We start from the raw sequence: 21,047 nt of genomic DNA on the forward strand, positions 1-21,047 counted from the left end.
TATTGTGCAAACTTTTAACTGTTAAGACATTTCAATTTTATTATCATAACCAAACACACTGGTTCATAGCACATGTACTTCACTTGTTATTCTTCTATTCATTTACCTTTAGATGGTAATAAATCGGAGGCTCGCACATTCAAAGAAAATAGCTTACTTCCAATGGTGAAAAATAAGATGGATACTAAATGTATGTTTCTTAATTATATATTTGTTTACATTAAATCATTTAGCAGACGCTTTTATTCAAAGCAATTTACAAATGAGGAGAACAATAAAAGCATTCAGGTCAACAGGAGGGCTTAGGTACTGTATGGTCATAACACTGAATAGCTTGCTATAAATATGTTGCAATGTGTGCAAAAGAAAATATTACAATATGTACATTGGTAGAATTCTAACCCAGTCCTTTTCAAAAAACAATGAGAAAGGCCCTGTTCTTTCATGACTAAACCTGTAAACACATTGCAAAATCAAACATAGCTTTGATTCATATGTCAAAAGGAAAATCCTCAAATCAACAAATCCACACATACCTTTATGATCTGCTTTGCTCTTTATTTGTCTTTTTTTTCGTGAGGAAGAAACTGGGCCTGGACTGCCGAGCTCAGTGGACCGTTTAGAACAGGTAGAAAGGGTAGAGGCTGGTGGCAGAGGAGAAGCCAGAGAAGAAGATACAGGACTAGACTGAGAGGAGATGAAAACAGGATGAGACTGGAGGAGCAATGGATAAAGACATAGGAGATGTCAAGGAGGTGGTGAACGAAACAAGAGAAGCCAAGGAGGCAGATGCAGGAGGAAGTGAAAGAGTGTCAGACTCAGGGCTGAGCAGAGGTGTGGACTCTGATGCTGGGTCTGCTGGTGGAGTCTCTGTCTGTGAGCTGTTTATGGCAGAACTCGCTGCCATGCTGCTCGCTTCTTTATCTGCTATAGCCACTGTTGGAAAAAAGAAACTGTGATGTGGACATGAGAATAATAATAATTCAATAATAATTCAGCAAAAACAAATAAATAAAATAAAGTTTTATTATGGTTTTGTAGTTTTATTTATTTTATTATTACGTTTAAGTCCACGTATGAGTTGTATTTATTAATGTAATATCAATTTGACATTATCAAAATAATACCCCGCTCAAGTTTTCTTATGTAATTTCCCCTATGTAAAAGGTTGGGAATATTATTTTTATATACATATTTTAAAACCTAAGGTGAGAAAAAAATAAAGTCTTTTCAAATTAATTCTCAAATCAATTGAGGATGCACTAATAAGCAATAAAATATGTGGAAATTTAGCATGCATTGCACATTTGTGTTTATTAACATTAAGAAGACTTTCATACAACCTCTTTATTGTAAGAAAAGCATCCTGAGTATCTTCTGTATCATCTTCCATGGACAGAAGCACTCAGCGGAAAAAACATTTGAGGTTCTGCTGGCAAGGAGAAGGATTGGGATCCTCTCTAAAAGTTCCCACTTGTGGAGCTGGAACAGGGGCGTCAGTTTGTGTTGAAAAGTGGTGGGGACAAAAGATCAGATGAAAAAAACATACAACAATATAAAAAAAAAAAACAATATCGGCGCGCGTTATTCGTCAGCGTTTTTCAACGTGTTTTTTTGTGTTCACAGTCACACTCAAGCGATTTTCGCTGACGATGAGCCGAGTGAACATGCAAATTCATTCCCTGACATTAGATGGCGCCCATTTGCTCTGCAATACCACTCCATAACATTCTCTTTTATCAAGATTTTTGTAGTCGCTGTCGCGTTTGTCATATAGTTGTTCGTTTGTCATATAGTTCTTCATGTTCCGACAACAACGAGACCAGCAGCTCTACATTCATCTTGCCTTGCATCTTCCTCGTCTTATTTCTTCCCGGCAGTGTAGACCATAGACAGTAAAAGAAATGGACAGAGCGATCTCATTGGAACTCAGTTTAGACAGTTGAAGCCCACTTTTAGCGATTTTTGAGAACTTCCGTTCCTGACGCGCAGACTCAGACCGACTCAAACTAAGCTTGATGACGTGAGCAACCTGTCTGACAGACGTGAATCTTCTAGTAGCTGTGCGTGAAAATTGCCAACGTTAATCTTGCAGAGACGGGGAACTTGAGCAAAGAGTTCTTTGGCGTGAGTGAGCAGGAGTAAGTATTCCGTTGCTTTTATGGACTCATTATCTATGGGCTTCTCCCTTGACGGGACGTCCCCCCGATTGCCTGCGAGCTTCTCCTCCTGTCTGTACGGTCATTTCTGTACAGCGCGACAGAGAGTCGAGTGGTTATGACGCAATCGTTAGCCTATTTTTACTAAAACTGTTTCTACGGGGCCATAATGTAACATAGAAGGTAATGGAGCACTTTATACATTGTCGTGTTTCTTTAGAAATAAATAATGGACAAATGGAGTCTTTAAACGCCTCAGATGTAAAGTTAATCGCTGTCAAAGTGACGCAAAAATGAATGGGAGTCAATGGAAATGCTAACGCAAGTGAAGTTCTGCTACAACATGGCGGCACCCGGCCGGCTTCAACTTCAGGTCGATGGATTACCCCCTTGGTGTAGACGCTACTTGGCATATATGAAACTAACTGTCAGTGAGTGGTGAGGTCAACATATTAACGGTGGAGCTTGAACTGATTTTTATGCTATTCAGCCAATTCCATAATTCTTACTTTTAGGACAAAGGCCCCACAGGAACTGCTGTCCTTTTGGTGTGGATGTGGCAGCGTGTCACATGCCCACGTGGACACATGTATGCCTTTTTGATTCATGAATGACCTGTAATCAATAAAATAAAAGCCTCAGAAAAGCACATTTTTTCCCATTCAACATTCATTGATAATTTGCCCCATCATAGGACTTGTTTAAAAGGTCTAATTACCTTGTCACTTCTTGGCATCTTTTGAGGTCATGTTGCCTCTCCCCAAGAGGATCCAAATACAGAACCCGCTGTTCCTTTGGGATCATAACCTTAATAATTGGAATTACAAATGTTTTACAAAATCCACAAGAAAGTCCCATGCACCTACTCGCACATAGATGTTGTATTATAGGCAAAATATATACATAGGCTATATATATAGTTACCAATTTTCTACCCACAATGGATTTTAGAACTATAAAATATTACCAACAAAGTCCAGTGATGACAGTCATTGATGATCCCAAATATATATTGGTACAGCATTGGATCCATCTAAAATTTAAACAGTAATCTCACATGGACTTCTGAAATGTGTAAAAGTTACAATGTGATTTGAGTGTAATAAAAAAATAAAAAATAATAATAAATAAATCCACCAACCTTAACTTTTGCTGTTTCCCCTTCCCAAATGTCCGTCATTTCAAAGGAATCAATTGCTGCAGCCCTTTCTGTTGTCTCCCTATTAAATTTTTGTACTAGGTAGTACATAGTTCCTAGTACACAGGAATCAATGGAGTAAGATTATGCGTTTCATGTAAAATAGGATAACACACAGTAAATAGAAGATTTTGATGATCTTTGCAATATAAGTGAATTGATCAAAACTAGCTTTAGCCGGAAAATAACTTTATTCTAGAGCTGCTGTAAAGCCTAAACAATCACTGTTACTGTAATTTCCTATTATCACTGTAAAGCTGCTTTGAAACAAAATCTACATTGTTAAACGCGCAATATGAATGAAGGTGACTTGACTAGATACATTTTACATTTAATGCTTTGGAACAATTTATGTGGATGCATTAAGTGCATATGGATATGAATACCAGACCCATAAAACAGCTAAGACTAACCTCACTTTCAATTTGTACAGAGGGAGCAGTTTTCCGAATGTCTTCAAAGAAAATTTTAAATGGCCCCAATTTTGAAAGAAGGACAAAAACATTCTTTCCTTCCCAGGCTTCTCTCACACCTGTAAAATGAAAAATATAGAGAAGCATGGAAGCACAAATATAGTGTACAGCACCTCTGTACATTTTATGATATTTAATATACAAAAAATTAAGATGGATCTTGTTCCACCACATACATTGGTCGATGTCAATTGTGGAGTCTGAAAATGCTGGGGCTGGTGTGGAGGCTGTAGCGACAGGAGAGGGACTTGCCAGGGAGGAGCAGACAGTGGAGGCTGTGGTGACAGGAACTGCAGATGGGTTGGAAGGCTTTTGTAAGCTTTGGGGAACTCTGGGTAGTTCGTCAATATGGTGCTTCAAGTGATCAATGTTAATTTTGGGGAAAGTCACACCCATCGCGTCTTCAAGATCAGCACTCTTGCCTTCCAAGCAAGTAATTGTAAACGGCCCAAGGTAGTTGGGTTCAAGTTTGCCCCCTTTCCGTTGTTCGGCTCTGATGTTTCTCCTCCACACATTGTCCCCAACTTTGAAAGTTGTGAGAGGTTGCTTCAGTCTTTTTTCTACCGTTTCATGGCTTTTTCTAATGTTCCCCTTAACATCCATTAAAATTTTACTTAAATTAAGAGTGGACTCTGTAACCTCCTCAATGGACACTGTGTCCTCCACAGTCTTGTCAATCTGAAAAGAAAGTTCTCATCTTGGTTAGTATATTGAAACATGTAAGTGATAGTTAACATCTGTTAAAAAAAAAAAAAAGTCCAGTTACCCTGTAGTGCTCTGCAATTTGAGAGGGATAACGTGCCTCTCTCCCAAACATAAAAAAAAATGGCGAGTATTTGGTTGTCATTTGAACTTTTGTTCGTAAACCAAACATGACTGCGTCCAGGTGCCTGTCCCAGTCTTTTGGCTGGTCTTTCACCAGTTTGCAGAGAGCTCTGTATCAATACAGTATATTATTATACATGACAACCTTTCAATTTTAAAACATTTAACACTTGCACCATGCTCTTTGATTTTATACATTTTAAATGCATTATATTTTAAATGCATAAATCTAAAACATTATAAATATATTTACTTCTTAGAATGAGTCTTAGATATGCCATTCCATGTTGGAACTAAGCTGACCTCCAGTGTGCGTCATGGGAATCAAACACATTACCTTAATAGCCTACCATTCTTCATCTGCTAAACTACAGCAGTGTACACAGCTGACTTATGCAGCAGCCAAACAAGGGCAAAACCCCATTGGCAACTTTTAATTACAATCAGAATACAATATTTAAAACCCACCTCTGGATCGTTCCATTCATTCTTTCCACGAGTCCGTTGGTCTGCGGATGATACGGGGCACAGAGGGACCTTTCAATGTTCAGCACCTTGCAGACATGTGCATTGAGCTGCAATTATAAAATAAAGATGTTGAAAGGGACAAGGACAACACTTCATGAAATCAGTGTATTTATGTAAATGTTTGCATGTAAACTAACCTCATTAACAAACTCTTTTCCTTGGTCAGTGAGAACTCTTTGAGGGGCCTCAAACTGATAGAAAAATTTTAATAAACAGTCTGTGACTTCTTTAGCTGTTTTTGTTTTCAATGGGTATGCCTGGGGCCACTTTGTAAGGTAGTCGATTATAACACAGATGTACTGGTTTCCATTAGTGGTAACTGCGAGCTTGCCTATCAGGTCCATGCCAATCAACTCAAAGGGTTGTGTAACCTAGTAAATTACAAAACACCCACATTAAGCCATACACCATACTTTAGTAATATTTTGAACATTATCAACATCATTAGGCCTACAGTTTGTCTCTTACTTATAATTTTCATATTTCAGTATTCAATTTTCTGTTTAATGTGCATGTACATATATAGAGCTTATTTCTGTAGCTTCCTTATGCTGTATTATTCATAATTAGTTATTTAGGGTTGTGATAGAAACAAATAAAAAAACCATACCACAATAGGCGTGTACTCAGTCTCCTTTTTTATTGAGGATCTGCTGGCCTGACATGGTCCACACTGCTTCACCTTACCAAAGCATACAACATTTAAATAGTAAATAAAAAGAATACAAATAATGCACTACGTATGAATCCACTTCAACGGGACATCAGTAAATACATGATTAAACAATCCTGGAATCAACATCATAACATAAAATATTAAAGTAAAGTAAACTTCTACAATATAACTATCAATATTACTTTTACAATATCAGTAGATGCCTGCAGCCTTACCCATGTGTCAATATCATCTGACATGCCAGGCCAATAAAATCTTCTGCTGATGGCATCTCTGGTCTTCTTTTGGCCAGTGTGAGCTCCATGGCTGCTGGCATGGAAGTCTTTGAAAATTTCATCTGCCTGTTGTGCTCCACAGACAACTTTTGCTTTTATTTCTGATGGAGTGCCTTTGTGGCGTTTGTAAACCAGTTCACCATCTAAGAAAAAATCATCTATTTGACTTTTGAAAATTACCCTCACTGACACTAATGTGACTCACACTTCACCCGACACCTATATTTCTATCAAATCAATCTTACCTTCAATGTCAAATGTGTTTGCTCTTTTTCTAAAAGTGTTTTTTTCTGTCTTTGTGAATCCTTCAGGGTATTTTCCAGTGCTCTTGTAATTTGTAATTTGTCTATAAATGGAAGGGTCCATGTCAATCAATAAACTAAGCAAACAGTCACAATAGATAAGCACAACTAATAGTACGTTGACTATAAGGATGAGCTCTCCTCCGGCCTTAAAAACTTTCCTAACGAAGCAGATGCGGATGCTCTTCAATTACAAAATAATCAAATAATTAATTAATCAAAATCAGATTCACCTTATTTGCCAAGTACCTTGGGTTTGCATGTGCAATGAATTTGTCTTGGTATACTAATTTTTCCAATAGTATCAATCAAGGGATGATATCATAATAAGATTATTTCAGATGAATCAGACATCTGTGAGGTAAGATAATAGAGTGAAAGATAAAGTTATGAAAAAAATATATAAGTACAAATAACCATATAAACAATTTAGAAATAATAAATAAAGACACATTAATTTAGGTGCAGAAGTAGTCCAGTGAAAATGCTCGGTTTCAATAAGGTGTAGTATAATTGCGTGTGTTAATGTAATACATTGGAGGGGGAGTATGGTTTTGGCGGGTGCTGCTTAAATCTATAAAAGACTTGTGCTTTTCTGCTGAGGATCCTCCATGGACAAAGGTGTCATCAGAATGAGTTTCATGTGTTTTCTCTTGCAAAGCTGAAATTGGAGGGGGACTTTAAATTCAGCAGGTGCTGTGTTAAAAAAATATAGTGATTTTATGTGTGTTACTGCATAAATACATATAGTTATCATTTATAATTTCACTTCCTATTTATATTCATTTGTTATCTATTAATTTACACACACACACACACACACACACACACACTGAATGCAGACAGGAATTACAGGTGTGGAAACTATAGATGAACAGTAAAGGATTTTGTTTGTTACTTTTTTTATTAAATGCCAATCAAATTACAAATAATAAACATGACAATAGTCTAACACATATAAAAATGTAGTCAGCAACAGATAGTAAAAGAACAAATACAATATAAAATAATAATAGCCTACAAGTAAAAGAAAGAAAAAAATGATATAAACAGAAAAAGGAACAGGTATGAGATCATCATAAAAAATACCATTAAAGCTTCACATAGGGACCTAGTGCGTTTTGTTTGACTATTTATTGAATCCAAGTAGGCCTAGTAACTCAATATAATTTGTCATATCTAACCGAAATAACAAGAAGTAGGCTTTTCCTTTAGCCTATTTTTGTTTATGGTATTTCCCTAAACAAACATTATCAATAAAGGCCACATTTGGTGTCTTTTTCCCCCGGCCTCTCTCCGCGTCTAGTTTAGTGACGTCATTGGCGTGCACACGAGGGGAGTCAGAATCTGGCAGGGAAAAACACCCGCAATGTTGGAAACTGCACAATGTATTATTTTTGTAATGGAGAGGAACGTTCCTGTATACTGTGCAATTGTTGAATAAAAAAAAAAAAAAAAGATTCTGGCAGGGAGTCGAAATTCGGCAACTAGTGTGTTGACGTCATTGCGCGTGCACGCGAGGGGGAGTCAGATTCTGGCAGGGAGTCGGAATTCGGCACAACACCGGGCCCATATGCAAAAAAAAAATTGTACGGGCCCCCCTAACCCTGCCCCCCAAGTACATTGAAGATTCATTTATAGACGTTCACTGTAGTGTATCAAGAAAATACCATACCAAACAATACCATAAAAAATCACTCTACCCAACAACTTTTCACAACTAGAACGGAACAAAAACAAGTCTAAAACCAACCAAGGCTCAGCCAATGTCAATAATAAACTATTGATCTTGGCACGGCAGCCCAAAATGTAAAAAAAAAACAAAAAAACATAAAACTACTCACTCATTTAGTTGCATTCTCCGGGCCTTTCTTTCGGCAAATTCATCCACGAGCACGATGTCATTGGTGTTTAATTCATGGCTTTGTGCATTCTCGATGGAAATAATTGCCAGTCCCGATCTAGTCTGTTTATTAGCTTCAGTTTTGAAAATGAGGGCTCCGCTGAAGCAACAGTAGGGATGGTAAGAAAGAGAACTAAACCGGTCTATTTTAGGTAGTTTTTGTGTCGCAACTAACTTCTCCACCTTCTTTTTTCTCACTTTTATGTTTGTATTTTTCCATCCTTTAATGTTCAATTAGCCAGCGTCTAGTAACCTCTCTCACACTGTGTTTTCTTTTTTTAATTTGACGCGCGATGCCATAAAAAATGACGGTACAGTTCTACGGCAGCCGCGGGGTGCAAAAAATAATAAACGCATAATAAATGCACACAAGAAATGACGGAGAAATGAGACATTATGGAGAAACAAGAAATTGTTACACATGACATGCATACAACAAATATATTTATTGTGGCTACACTTTAAAAATGAATTAACTCGTTTTAATTAAAAGTTCCCCATGGGCGGGCCCCCTATCGGCCCGGGCCCATTTGCACGTGCATACCCTGCATGCCCAGACGCTACGCCACTGCGCTCAAGCAGTTTTTAGGGTGTTTATTTGTGGAATTTCCAAGCCAGTTTAGACCCAAGGTTGTAGGCTATTTTTTTTTTTTTTTTTTTTTGCCAACGCAGGTATATTATAATTTTTAATGAAGATCATGCAATCATGAACATGCCGATTACAGTTTTTCTCGATTGCTTAAACACTATAACCAGGCTTTTGAACTAAAATTTCAAAACCATAATGCCATTTATCAAAAAGCACACCCATTTCACTGAACTATGAACACTATTTCCCTATTTTGACACATTAGTCAGATTTGTTGAACTGTCACAGCAAAACTCTACACACAAATCCCTTCATTTCTCATTGCCTACACCACGTGGTCATTTAGAAAGCACTCGCATTCAAAATTGTTCACTCAAGTCAGCTCAGCTTCAGCTCAGTTAGCACACAATTACCCAGGTGAAAACACTAAGAGTCAAAATTGAACACACATCAGTCAGATCCTTCAATAGATAGATAAAAGGTTGTACAATCTTTTATATAATATAAAAATCAGTTTAATGAGTTTTGGAACAATGGATCCACAGAGAAATTAAGCAATAGGTCGAGGAGGGGGAGGAAGAGGAAGAAGAGGAGGGAGAGGAGGAAGAGCAGGAGGAAGAGGAGGAGGAGGAGGAGGAAGAGCAGGAGGAGGAGGAAGAGGAAGAGGAGGAGGAGGAGGAAGAGCAGGAGGAGGAGGGAGAGGAAGAGGAGGAAGAGCAAGATGAGGAGGGAGAGGGAGAGGAATAGGAGGAGAAAGAGGATGAGGAAGAGGCGGAGGAAGAGGAGGAGGAGGGAGAGGAGGAAGAGCAGGAGGAGGAGGAAGAGGAGGAGGAGGAGGAAGAGCAGGAGGAGGAGGGAGAGGAAGAGGAGGGATAGGAAGAGGAGGGAGAGGAGGAAGAGCAGGAGGAGGAGGAAGAGGAGGAGGAGGAAGAGCAGGAGGAGGAGGAAGAGCAGGAGGAGGAGGAAGAGGAAGAGGAGGAGGAGGAGGAAGAGCAGGAGGAGGAGGAAGAGGAAGAGGAGGAGGAGGAGGAAGAGCAGGAGGAGGAGGGAGAGGAAGAGGAGGAAGAGCAAGAGGAGGAGGGAGAGGGAGAGGAATAGGAGGAGAAAGAGGATGAGGAAGAGGCGGAGGAAGAGGAGGAGGAGGGAGAGGAGGAAGAGCAGGAGGAGGAGGAAGAGGAGGAGGAGGGAGAGGAAGAGGAGGGATAGGAAGAGGAGGGAGAGGAGGAAGAGCAGGAGGAGGAGGAAGAGGAGGAGGAGGAAGAGCAGGAGGAGGAGGGAGATGAAGAGGAGGAGGAGGAAGAGCAGGAGGAGCAGGAGGAGGAGGGAGAGGAATAGGAGGAGAAAGAGGATGAGGAAGAGGCGGAGGAAGAGGAGGAAGAGGAGGAGGAGGAGGAGGAAGGGCAAGGGCAAGAAGACAAGCTGTCTCGGATGAAATTCAAGCCACTTTAGTTGGCCATGTCCTTGTCCATGGTATGACTATGAGGGAGGCTGGGCAAAGAGTACAGCCAAATTTGAGTCGCTCCACCGTCGCCTCCATCATCAGAACCTTCAGGGAGGTGTGGTGGCAAACACATTTCTATCACTGAATAAGAGACAAACATTTCCAATTGTCTTTGATGAGGTTTATGTTCTTGCAAGAAAAGGCCAGCACTTGTACAGTCACACAGAGTGGCTGCAGAGTGTGACAGTGAAGGAGAGCATCCTTTCTCCTTTATAGTCTTGACTCCCAGAATGTTATCTTTCTAGGCCAATGATGGTATTTCAACCATATGTGGAACATTCTTAGACTTGTTCATCATATTGTATCCTTGAGTGGAGGCATGTACCAACACTCTTTACCATTCCAATACTTTGAACCATATTTGAATAAGGTTTGTGTGTGCTCTTTTACTGTCATATGATGCTCACACACATCTTACGTAAGAGTGGGACCACAAGCAACATGACTTATACCTGTTTTGGAAATGTTGTTTTGAATTTATAGCACCAGTGTGTATGACTATGTTGTAGTGTGTGTATTTCTGAGGGCTTGTGTGTCCTGTCTGAGGGCAAAGTTTGGTTTTTCAGCAAGAGTGAATGGTTTTGAGTGTAGAGCTTTATTTTGACCTGAAAATAGGATGTTTGGGGAATTGGGTGAGACGTTATGGATTTGAGTTTACTGTTTTGAGAATACGAGGCATAGTTTCAAGAAATGTGTTTAAGCAATCGAGAGAAACTGTAATATGACACAGATATGTCCCTCAGGCTTCACTAATGTGATTGGTCAATAGACTTCACACATGTTCCCATCAAGGCCTCTATGAAGGGGATTTTGTGAACAGAAAGGGGGATCACAATGTAAATGTGCAGCCAAGTTACTATTACAATTCTTAATATTCCAGATTACAGTTTTTTTCAGTCGCTAACAAGCGTTTGTCCAACCAGTAGTCACATTTTCAAAACTCTAAACACAATTAGCACAGCATCGGTCTATTGTGGCCATACCATTCACACATTTCATGTCGTTTTCACACAATATGCAGTCAGTGAACACATTTCCACAATGCTTACATTTTCTTAACAGACAAGTTATACCTCCCAACAAAATTATGGATTGTTTTTGTAGTATTTGCGAATGTTAACACACACCATCCCACAATAGCAAAAACAATATTCCAAACCTTAGATACAGTATAAAAACCTCTGCTTCTGCAATGATATCAGTTCCAAAAACAATATATCTCAGCAAAATAATAAACAAACAATTGAATAATTGACACACAGCTGATTTATGTTGGGTAAATTGGGCCAACCCAAAATTACCCAATTTTTTTCTATTACATTGACACTTATACAGTAAAATTAGGACTTTGAGGAGTGATGTTTTTGGAAACAGAAACAGAAAAAGACAAACACTGTAATGTCTGGACGAGGAAGAGTAAGAGCAAGGGGCCCAGGGAGAATAGCAGGAGCAGTGAGAGATGCAGTGAGAGATGCAGTGAGAGGTGCAGTGAGAGGTGCGGTGAGAGGTGCGGTGAGAGGTGCGGTGAGAGGTGCGGTGAGAGGTGCAGTGAGAGGTGCAGTGAGATGTGCAGTGAGATGTGCAGTGAGAGGTGCAGTGAGAGATGCAGTGAGAGGTGCAGTGAGAGATGCAGTGAGAGGTGCAGTGAGAGGTGCAGTGAGAGATGCAGTGAGAGGTGCAGTGAGAGATGCAGTGAGATGTGCAGTGAGAGGTTCAGTGAGAGGTGCAGTGAGAGGTGCAGTGAGAGGTGCAGTGAGAGGTGCAGTGAGAGGTGCGGTGAGAGGTGCGGTGAGAGGTGCGGTGAGAGGTGCGGTGAGAGGTGCGGTGAGAGGTGCGGTGAGAGGTGCAGTGAGAGGTGCAGTGAGATGTGCAGTGAGATGTGCAGTGAGAGGTGCAGTGAGAGATGCAGTGAGAGGTGCGGTGAGAGGTGCGGTGAGAGGTGCGGTGAGAGGTGCGGTGAGAGGTGCGGTGAGAGGTGCGGTGAGAGGTGCGGTGAGAGGTGCAGTGAGAGGTGCAGTGAGATGTGCAGTGAGATGTGCAGTGAGAGGTGCAGTGAGAGATGCAGTGAGAGGTGCAGTGAGAGATGCAGTGAGAGGTGCAGTGAGAGGTGCAGTGAGAGATGCAGTGAGAGGTGCAGTGAGAGATGCAGTGAGATGTGCAGTGAGAGGTTCGGTGAGAGGTGCGGTGAGAGGTGCGGTGAGAGGTGCGGTGAGAGGTGCGGTGAGAGGTGCGGTGAGAGGTGCGGTGAGAGGTGCGGTGAGAGGTGCGGTGAGAGGTGCGGTGAGAGGTGCAGTGAGAGGTGCAGTGAGATGTGCAGTGAGAGGTGCAGTGAGAGATGCAGTGAGAGGTGCAGTGAGAGATGCAGTGAGAGGTGCAGTGAGAGGTGCAGTGAGAGATGCAGTGAGAGGTGCAGTGAGAGATGCAGTGAGATGTGCAGTGAGAGGTTCAGTGAGAGGTGCGGTGAGAGGTGCGGTGAGAGGTGCGGTGAGAGGTGCGGTGAGAGGTGCGGTGAGAGGTGCGGTGAGAGGTGCGGTGAGAGGTGCGGTGAGAGGTGCGGTGAGAGGTGCAGTGAGAGGTGCAGTGAGATGTGCAGTGAGATGTGCAGTGAGAGGTGCAGTGAGAGATGCAGTGAGAGGTGCGGTGAGAGGTGCGGTGAGAGGTGCGGTGAGAGGTGCGGTGAGAGGTGCGGTGAGAGGTGCGGTGAGAGGTGCGGTGAGAGGTGCGGTGAGAGGTGCAGTGAGATGTGCAGTGAGATGTGCAGTGAGAGGTGCGGTGAGATGTGCGGTGAGATGTGCGGTGAGAGGTGCGGTGAGAGGTGCGGTGAGAGGTGCGGTGAGAGGTGCGGTGAGAGGTGCGGTGAGAGGTGCGGTGAGAGGTGCGGTGAGAGGTGCAGTGAGAGGTGCAGTGAGATGTGCAGTGAGATGTGCAGTGAGAGGTGCAGTGAGAGATGCAGTGAGAGGTGCAGTGAGAGATGCAGTGAGATGTGCAGTGAGATGTGCAGTGAGAGGTGCAGTGAGATGTGCAGTGAGATGTGCAGTGAGAGGTGCAGTGAGAGGTGCAGTGAGAGGTGCAGTGAGATGTGCAGTAAGAGGTGCAGTGAGATGTGCAGTGAGATGTGCAGTGAGAGGTGCAGTGAGAGGTGCAGTGAGATGTGCAGTGAGATGTGCAGTGAGAGGTGCAGTGAGAGATGCAGTGAGAGGTGCAGTGAGATGTGCAGTGAGAGGTGCAGTGAGATGTGCAGTGAGATGTGCAGTGAGATGTGCAGTGAGAGGTGCAGTGAGAGGTGCAGTGAGATGTGCAGTGAGATGTGCAGTGAGATGTGCAGTGAGATGTGCAGTGAGAGATGCAGTGAGAGGTGCAGTGAGAGATGCAGTGAGAGGTGCAGTGAGATGTGCAGTGAGATGTGCAGTGAGAGGTGCAGTGAGAGGTGCAGTGAGAGGTGCAGTGAGAGGTGCAGTGACAGGTGCAGTGAGAGGTGCAGTGAGAGGTGCAGTGAGATGTGCAGTGAGATGTGCAGTGAGAGGTGCAGTGAGAGATGCAGTGAGAGGTGCAGTGAGATGTGCAGTGAGATGTGCAGTGAGAGGTGCAGTGAGAGGTGCAGTGAGAGATGCAGTGAGAGGTGCAGTGAGATGTGCAGTGAGATGTGCAGTGAGATGTGCAGTGAGATGTGCAGTGAGAGGTGCAGTGAGAGGTGCAGTGAGAGATGCAGTGAGAGGTGCAGTGAGATGTGCAGTGAGAGGTGCAGTGAGATGTGCAGTGAGAGGTGCAGTGAGAGGTGCAGTGAGAGGTGCAGTGAGAGATGCAGTGAGATGTGCAGTGAGATGTGCAGTGAGAGATGCAGTGAGAGATGCAGTGAGATGTGCAGTGAGATGTGCAGTGAGAGGTGCAGTGAGAGGTGCAGTGAGATGTGCAGTGAGAGGTGCAGTGAGAGGTGCAGTGAGATGTGCAGTGAGATGTGCAGTGAGAGGTGCAGTGAGAGATGCAGTGAGATGTGCAGTGAGAGGTGCAGTGAGAGGTGCAGTGAGAGATGCAGTGAGATGTGCAGTGAGATGTGCAGTGAGAGGTGCAGTGAGAGATGCAGTGAGATGTGCAGTGAGAGGTGCAGTGAGATGTGCAGTGAGAGGTGCAGTGAGAGGTGCAGAAGTGCAATATTTGATGAAAACATGTGGCCTAACCCTGAAGATCGCAGAGTTTAGATACAGTAATTTTGTGCTTTTTTTGTAAGCAATACTGTAAAACTTTTTCTGTTCTTTCATACCGTGTTTCTACTGTACCTCCTGTTGTAAACAGTAAAGGGAAAAAACTGATTTGCTTTTTACTAGAATGCTTTTGAATGTGAACATTACTGTACATGTGGACATACAGTTCCCAACCAAGAAATTTAGTGTAAAAAGGTTGGATTGCATGTTTTGCATGCAAATACCTGTAAAACTGAAACATCAAAGTCTATGCAGTTTTTGTAATGTCAACAATAGCCAGTATTTTGAAACCTGGTGTACTTTGATTGACTGCATGCACCTTGTGAAGTGAAAACAAGTGTTATTCTTTGACAGAATAATTTCATTTTGAGACAGATTTTCAGTGTTTTGGTAAAGTTAGTGTGTGCAGAGAAAGATGTGTTCTATTTTGAAATGAAGAGTTAGTATATATTTAACAAAATGTGTTTTTGAGAAGAAAATTAACCATTTGGCCAATTGTGTTTTGTAGGTGTGAGTCTGTGTTAAGAGTTTAGAAAAAGTATCTGAAGTATGGGTAAGCGCTTGTTAGCGATTGAAAAAAACTGTAGTAATGTTATATCAAATTTAAAAAAAGGCAGTTGACAGACTAAAATCTCTAGATGGTGTGTGACTGTTCTATATCACAAATGTGAAAGCACAGAGATTCACATTTATGCACATTACTTGAACATGGTAAGGAAAAATATAATTATCAAGCTCACTGTATTACATACACAGTTACAATGCAGCTCTAGCCAAGAGATGGTCACACAATGAAATGAACTTTGGCCAACTAAAGGGAAGATTTCAGTGTCTGAAAAGCCTGACAGGGCCTGTGACATTACAAGTGCCATATTACACAACATTTCCACCATCAGCAAAAATATAAAACATTTCATTAAATGTTTAATAAAAGACAAGACAAATATGCTTAGTTCTTTGATTTTTTTATTTAAATTGTTCTTTGTAAAGAAAAGCCAGTGATCAAGTCATATTTTGCCTGCAATAAGAGATCAAGATCAGCAATAGTACTCTGTGTGAAATAATATATTAGCACTTACTCTGAAGTTCCTTTGAAGCAACTCTATCTCTAACTCTATAGTGCCAGTTTTTTTCTTTAAGTTGTCAAGTCCCCCCCCCCCCCCCCCCCCCCCCCCAAAAAAATACTCTATTTTCTAGGGGCAGGGGGGCTTGGGTTAAACCTGTCAACACAAGCCTTATGCAACAAAAAATAAAAGGAAAAGTATACACTGCCCACCTCTGTATAACTGCTTTGTCCAGACTCTTCTGTAGGCCTTTCTGTAGATGTGGACTCCTGCAACACATATTGCATTCAGAAATAATAGGTACTCAAGTGTAAATTAAGTAAAGTTATTTAAAGATACTTTCTCCAAAAGACAGTCATCTGAGAGAGTTTCTTCACTGTTCTGTGCATTGGGGGGGAAATGGGCATTACAAAGTGTTGTACTTTCTTCCCTTTTGATGTAAAGTTTGGAAAAGTCAACTTACTGCACATGCTTCAGCACTTGCTTGGGAACAGATAAAAGTGTTGGTGTTTAAAACTGCACAAAAGAGGAAAACACAATTTCATTACAATGAAGTACACTGGGGGGAAATGTGATCAATAACTCATGGCAACATATTTTTTTACATTAACTAGGCTACATGTACACTACCGTTCAAAAGTTTGGGGTCGGTACGATTTTAAATACTTTTAAAATAATTCTCTTCTGCTAACCATGGCTGCGCTTATTTGATTAAAAATACAACAAAAATCAGTTATAGTATTAAATATTATTCCAGTGTAAATCAGCTGTTTTCTGTGTGAATATATAGTAAAGTGTAATTTATTCCTGTGATCAAAGCTGAATTTTCAGCATCACCAGTGTCAGTGTCTTCAGTGTCAAATGATCCTTCACAAATCCGTATAATATGAGGATTTGATGCTCAAGAAACATTTATTATTATTATCAATGTTGAAACAGTTGTTGGTCTGTCAGTAGTACAGTTTTTTTTTTTTTTTTTTTTGGATTCTTTGATGAATAGGAAGTTCAAAAGAACAGCATTTGTTTGAAATAGAATATTTTGTAACATTATAAATGTCTTTACTATCCTTGATAAATAAAAGTATTGATTTCTTTCCTCCAAAAAATAAAAATAAAATTCTCACTGACCCCAAACTTTTGAACGGTAGTGTAGTTTCACACATGCACACTTTCACAAGTAAGCAATTCATCACTAGGCCTACTCAAGGTTTCGCCTACCTTCGTGATCACGCAAATTCAGAATTCGCTTAGAAGCTAGCTCACTTCTTCTGATGAAAGTGGCCACCCCCAGGACCACAACACGAAACATGATTATGTTAAGACTAAGAATATCATTTTAAGATTAAGATATTAGATATTATCAAAACTATAACAGATTAAAAACGAATTTACGCTTTTATGTTTGGGTCTATAGGTAAGTGCAGAGTGAAGATTTTTCTCTATGGCTCTGGGTTAGTGTACATAGTAGGCTAAGAGTAAAGGTAGCTGTAACTCAACCCAAGTAACTTAAGCAATTAACTAACAAAACACTTGTAACTTCTGTTACAGCTATTGAGACAGCAATTAAGCATGGCTGATACAAATGAAGGTTTTAAAATAAAATGTTTTATTAAACAATGACAGACAACAAAAATGTGTGCTTGTGTGAGTGTGTGTGAACAAGAAAAACAAAAACCAGGGCTGAAGGCAGATGCAAACATGGGGTTTCAAATTATTAAAAGTATTTAACTTTAGGAGAGGAAGCCTGAAAATATGAATATTATAAAGGTGGTAGCGATTCATTACCGAACTGTCACAGCTGAAGAAGTCGCGCTAGCTAACTAGCTAGCAGGCAGTGCTTGAAAATTGGTTGAAACAACCAAGATAAAATATAAATGATTACGCTGTGCATATACAAATGAAGACCAGTATAAGCATCGCAAAGGGCCTCTGATACAATATAGACAGTTGACAATTCAAAAGAGGTCGATATTTCAGCAACTTATCTCTGTAACAACTCGACGCGCAGCAATGTAAGTGAATGGGGTCCAACGCCCAAATGACAGTGTTTGGAACTAATCAGATCTTCAAATCCCGGAAGTAGGCGGTTAAAAGCGCCGCCATTTTTTACAACGGAGGTCTATGGGAGTGTCGCAACTCTTTCTCTCTATGGCTCTGGGCAGTATGCACTGGCGAGCATGATGTATTTCCAGTTAAATCTCAGGATGGTTGTAAACACCCGGTTATTGTAGAGTGAAGTGCTACCTATGCTACCATTGAATGCTTGTCGTCAAAACACCCAAAACTGTTCATTTTCGTCATTGTTGTGTTGTTTATGTTAATGTTTTTACTTGTACTTTGTCTTGACTGATAACGCGATGACATGTAAACGTACAAAATTGTCCTTTCAAAGGCGGGAAGACAGCTCTTCTAGCCAGAAGTCCCGAAAAAATCGGGACAGTCCCGAAATCTAAGCTGTTGTCCCGAAACCGGCCTTAATTGTCCCGAAAATTATACTAAAGCAAAATCTTGATATAAAATATTAAAAACTGTCCGTGGAAGTTGAGTCGTCCTGCAGCCAGCCTCTTCCAATTGCAGCAGCCGCAGCCGCGAGGACAGTGAATGTGCAAGCAGCCAGTCTAAACTTTAGTTTTTTTACGCGCGTCATTTGCTCTTGACGCGCGAATGGATTCAAAGTGTTCACGCGTAGGCTATAACTAGACGCGGTAGGCGTGAATTTGACGCGCTATTCGCTGGAACGCAGCATTAAAGGAGTGATTGATTGGTCGCGTCACTGTGTGCAAACAAAAACTTCGTCCGGGCCTTATAATGTCTGATGTCGGGTTAGGCCTACACAAAGCAAATCATCTACAAAATTATTTAGTTTTCCTATTTAATGACCGACAATTTAGTTGTAATAATAATTTTGCCATAAGGCTTATTAGCATTAGGCTATAGCCTGAAAGGTCTGATTTAGCCTACATACTGTTACAACAGTAACACATTTTTTTTTCACAATGACATTTGAGTTCATGATTTTAATGGGTTTTTTTTTTTTTTGGCAGACTAAAGACTAATGACAGACTTTGATCTTTGAATTAAAAAATATGTTTGGTTCAGGTTTGAAATTCATTATCTTTTAATGTAGTCTAATATCATAGTAGGACTACCCCCCAAATGCCTACAGCATAGTTGTTATACAGATCGCTATACATATTGCATTTGATTTGATTAATTTTTTACATTTCTGTCAAATATTAACCATTTTCAAATAAACGGGGTAGTGTTAACCTTATTAAGCACTGAAATCTGTCAAACTTCTTTCAAAGTCCTTCACCACATATTAATATTAAAATAACTTAATTTCCGAGCACCACAAAGTCAGACCTCAACACCTTTATGTAGGCTACCTTTAATGTAAGATCGTTCTTAGGTCACATACAAATTTAAAATCATAACATAAAAACTGCAATGGTACTGTTTTTAAAATCATGTGTAGTAGGCCTAAGTGTACAGTAAGTGTGTGTGTAAACATGCTTTGATGAAGTAGACTTCAAAAGCTTTTGAATTTGAGCTTACAGTTCTTTCATCAACCTGTCTTTTACATAAACTTACAAAATAGATACTTTAACTTAGTCCTCAGAATCAGATAGAGGAGTGTTGCCGCTAGCTCCGTTAAGGTATTTCTGTCCCTCCCAAACTGCATTGAAATGGTATGTTTAGCAGCCAGAATTAAAAAAAAATTTAGGGGGAGAAACCCCCTGACCCCTCCTAACATGATCCATATCACCCGTCAGAAAACAATTGCAACGTCTCAGATTGTGCCCCCCCCAGAATTTTGGCTTGCATGACGCCCCTGCTTCTAGCCACAGTGTCTGCAACATGCAATTCTTCAGTTAGTTTTTTTACTTTTCCCAAAGACATTGAATTACATAAACGTTGGGTGATTAACATCCGACAAACACACGAGTCTGCAGCCAAAACTTTCAAAGTGAAGACGTGATGAGCCTCTGACTCCAGCTGGGCGGAGACGTCTAAAGAAGGGAGCTGTTCCCGTGCTTTTTCAGTGGAACAATTTCAGTCTGCCAGCCCCACGGCCCGGAGTTTGGGAAAGGACCGAGCGTCCCAATACAGAAACCACGCACGATCCATCTGTGGAATTGGACTATCCTCCTGACCATGACTACTGCGACAGTAGTGAACCTGCTGCGCTGGATATGTCTCTTAACCGCACTGAAGAACTTCATGAAGAGATAGCAAGACTCCGAAACGTAATAGAGGAGATATCTATCAGCAACAAGTTCTGCTTGGAGCAGTTTGCTGGATCAGATGATGACAGAAGGTTCTTCACAAGGTAAATTAAAATGTCCACCTTTGTTTAAAGGGGTCATATAATGGTACATGCACTTTTACAAGTTGATTGTACTGAAATGTGTGTTGGCAGTGCCTGTACACAACCATCATATAATGATAAAAATCCATCCAGTGTTTTTGTTTTTAATCTCCTTATATGTTTTCCCCTGCCTCAAATTGAGCCGTTCGTTTTTGTGACGTCAATAAAACGGACGCCCCTCCCGCGATTGTTGATTGACAGCAGTGATTCAACACAGACCCGCTCTCGCTCGTCCTGTCAATCATAGTCTGCGCGGACCGGCGCGGTCATTGTTGATATGCTGGAGCACTGTCTATGAGCAGAATGGCGTCTAAGCGATTGTGGTGTTCTGTTCTTGGGTGTAATAACGAACACAGCAGTCATTTTAATGTTCCTGAATCCGAACCGCTGAAGACGCAGTGGCTGAGTTTGTTTTCGAAGGGAATATTCCCCACGAGCAACGTCAATGCTCTCATGTTTGCGCGAATCATTTCTCAGTGGACTGCTTTATAAACGAGGATCAGTGTAAAGCTGGTTTTGCTGAGAAGCTGCACCTGAATAAAGGATTGGAACCTATTCGTCTTCCTGCTGAACCTTCAGAAGAACTAAAGTGAGTGTAACGTTTTATTAATCTTTATATTAATATTTATATAATCTTTGCAAATTGCCAGCTGCACGCTTCACGATGAATGCGTCGGTTTACACTCAGGGTACATTACGGCATGTTTTCTATGTACAACGTTCTCAATATAATTCATAATCCCACATTTATAATGAACAACGCGTGGTTATTGTGTTATTGTGTTACAAACGGTGTACGCGCAGAACAGAGAGGCGGAGTGAGCAAAGCTCATGATCATTTAAAGTCATATGCACTGAAACGGCGTGCTGAAAACAGAGCTGTTTTTGACCAGGTAAAATAAGTGTTTTCTTACAATACTAATGAGAATTTTTAATTAAAGTATATTACAAACTTTTAATTTAGACCCTAAAGAATCATATTA

At 40.9% G+C, this 21,047-nt stretch overlaps 1 protein-coding gene and 1 long non-coding RNA gene across 2 annotated transcripts in view; both read right to left on the minus strand.

Moving 5' to 3' along the window:
* The window catches only part of LOC130100641 (uncharacterized), a 1,919-nt gene extending 1,240 nt beyond the window's left edge, over nt 1-679 (minus strand). Inside the window, exon 1 of the long non-coding RNA XR_008808902.1 lies at nt 537-679. This is a non-coding gene — a long non-coding RNA (uncharacterized LOC130100641). The remainder of the gene's footprint in view (nt 1-536) is intronic.
* LOC130100468 (ribonuclease inhibitor-like) overlaps nt 1-21,047 on the minus strand; it is a 669,359-nt gene that overhangs the window by 116,309 nt on the left and 532,003 nt on the right. The window lies entirely within an intron of this gene.

The sequence above is a fragment of the Rhinichthys klamathensis genome, unplaced genomic scaffold, assembly GCF_029890125.1.
Source record: "Rhinichthys klamathensis goyatoka isolate OS25496 unplaced genomic scaffold, OSU_Roscu_1.1 h1tg000011l_1, whole genome shotgun sequence".
Taxonomy (NCBI): domain Eukaryota; kingdom Metazoa; phylum Chordata; class Actinopteri; order Cypriniformes; family Leuciscidae; genus Rhinichthys; species Rhinichthys klamathensis.